General features: G+C 49.0%; 1 non-coding gene across 1 annotated transcript; it reads left to right on the top strand.

The window, feature by feature from the left end:
- The first annotated feature begins 2,293 nt into the window (after window positions 1-2,293).
- Window positions 2,294-2,400, top strand: LOC125995379 (U6 spliceosomal RNA). The gene has a single exon (XR_007490916.1). It is a non-coding gene; the product is annotated as a U6 spliceosomal RNA (small nuclear RNA).
- Window positions 2,401-2,723: the final 323 nt, after the last annotated feature.

Raw genomic sequence — 2,723 nt, 5'->3', positions numbered from 1 at the left:
AACACAGAGCTTTGTCCCCTTGTAGGATGCTGTGACTAAGGATATGGATCCTTTGGGCAGTAGCACCCTGAAGAGGAACAGCACAGTGATGAGCCCCACAGCCATGTTCAGGCAGGAGAGAGGAGGAGAAGCCTGGGATAAAGTCAGGTTGACTCTCTGGACAAATAATTCAGATTCTTGCTAGAAGCCTGGTGCTCAGCCTGCTCCTCCCTCAGAAGTTCCCAGACTTTTCCATACCTCCTTACCCCAGACCCTCACCCCAGATGCTGCTCCCTGGACATGGGGGTTGAAGAGCATAAGTGGGGTTGGTGCTGGAGAAGAAAGGAAAGGAGGAGATTGACTGGATTGATCTCTGTTCTGAGAAAGTTCCAGAAGGAGTGGACTAACCAAGCAGAAGATCAGGTCCTCCTGGGAACCAGCCCGAGATGCCATCACTGGGGCAGGGCCCATGATGGGCACTTTCTGCATCGATTCAGGGCCCTGTCACCTGCCAGCACCTTGGCTCAGAACTCTGGGACCTGCAAGTACCACCAAGATTAATAGCTATAATGGGCGTGGAACTTGCAAAATGTTATGTAGATCTCATTACCCTCACCTGAGGCAGTGCCGTGACTGTCTACATTGCTGACCTAGTAAGCCAAGGTTGTTTATATTGACTGCTTGGAAGCCAGAGTTGTTTATACTATCAGCCTAGGAAGACATGTTGTCTACAATGGCAGTCTATGAAGTCAAGGTTGTCTCTACTAGTGGCCTAGAAAGCCAAGGTTGTCTACATTGGGGGCCTAGGAAACCAGAGTTGTCTATACTGGCAGCCTGAAAGCCAGTGTTGTCTATACTGGCAGCCTCGGAAGCCAGGGTTATCTATACTGGCAGCCTAGGAAGTTACGGTTGTCTACACTGGCAACCTAGAAAACCCATTGGCCAGGAGAGAGCAGCACTGGAACCAAGCTGGGACAAAGTATAAAAGACTGTAAAGCCAGGTGGGAGTGCTCTGGGCTCAGCACAGAATGGAGAGTGTTAGGGTCCAGAATCAAAGGACAAGACCATACCAATTAGAGTAAAGCTTAAATTTTATTCTGCCTGCCAACAGCTCCTAACTGACCAGGTCAGGTTTCTCTCCCTCAAGAGATGAACCCCACCCAAGGTAATGAATGGGATTATTTAGGGTAGGGATACAGGGAGTTTCTAGGTTTTTGATGATCTTTAAAATGATTGGTTGTTGTCTAAGGGTACCTTCCTAAGGCTGCCTGTGCCCCTTCCATATAGGCTACCTGATATGGCCAGGTAGCTTGAGGTAGTGTAAATGGAAATAGGTTTGTGTATCCTAGCATGTGACTAACAGCATGTGGTCTTTACAAAATGGCATCTTTTTGTTCAGAACCTAAAAGAGGTCTACCACGTGGCCTTTTCAAAATGGCATTCCTCTTTCCTTGCTCAGAAACCAGGTCCCAGGTCCCAACAGAGAGGAGATTCATCTCTGCTTATCACACACACACACACACACACACACACACACACACACACACACACACATACACACTGCAGGGAGTCATAGCAACCTAGAGCTGTCAGGTCTCCTGAGCAGGAAGGAAGAAATATCCTGCAGATTCCCCAGGGAAGCACCAGCCCTGATGGGTGGGTGACCATGGGCTGAATTCTGAGTCCCAGAGCTGAGAATTAACAGCAAATACAGTCCAGGAAAAAGGGGCAGGGCAGGACAAGATCTGGTGTGCCATGGGCTCCCCAATCAGGAAAGGGGGTTTTGTCTACAGAAATTGACAGAGAAACCCTCCACTTCCCAAGCCAGCTGCATGTGAGGGGGTGTCTGTTCCTCCAAGCCAGCCCCAGAATCCCAAAGATCTATTCTGAACTCTCTGGCTGAGGGCAGCTGCCAGTGGGGATGGGTGGGGAGACACATGGCAAAGAGAGGAAGTTTGGGGATGCCCAAAAGAAGCAACTCAGGATGTGGGAGTCACTTCTGAGGAGGAGCCAGGGGAGATCCTCAAGGCCAGGGGAGACCCACAGGAATGTGATGAAGACCAAACTTTTGCCCTGTCTCGGTGTAAGCAAAGGATTTTGTCATATCAAGTTTTAAAAATGTCTATGAAGGGGCCAGAGTGGTAGCACACAAAAGACAGGTTGGACATTTCCTTTGCACCCGGCAGACCCAGGCTAGGTTTCATCCCCAGCATTCCATATAATCCCTGAGCCCTTCAAGAGTGATCCCTGAGCACCAACCAACCAACAAATCAATCAATCAATCAATAAATGTTTTTTAAAAAAGGCTGTAGACATGCTCGCTTCGGCAGCACTTATACTAAAATCAGAACAATACAGAGAAGATTAGCATGACCCCTGCACAAGGATGACAGGCAAATTCGTGAAGCATTCCATATTTAAGAAAAAAAGGCTGTATACAGGACAGGAGAGGAAGGAAACTCAAGTGAGAAGTAAAGAGACATGGACCCAAGGCCAGCAGGCAGGAGCCTGGGAACGTGGGTAGTGCAAGGGTGAAGTATGTGCCTACATGGGACCCACAGATCCAACAACCCTGTTAGCAGGACCCAAACTACATCCCACCTCACACCCACAAGCTGTAAAATGAGACTGTCAAGGAAGCAGGTTGGGGACACTGGGCAGGGAAAGTCACACTGGTAGTGGCATGGCTGTCCTGGGTTGGTTCACAATTCTACCAGCACATTCTTTACCTGGGGAGCATTCAT

This window comes from Suncus etruscus, chromosome 17 (assembly GCF_024139225.1).
Source record: "Suncus etruscus isolate mSunEtr1 chromosome 17, mSunEtr1.pri.cur, whole genome shotgun sequence".
In the NCBI taxonomy this organism is placed as follows: domain Eukaryota; kingdom Metazoa; phylum Chordata; class Mammalia; order Eulipotyphla; family Soricidae; genus Suncus; species Suncus etruscus.
This window is presented reverse-complemented; position numbering and strand designations above follow the sequence as displayed.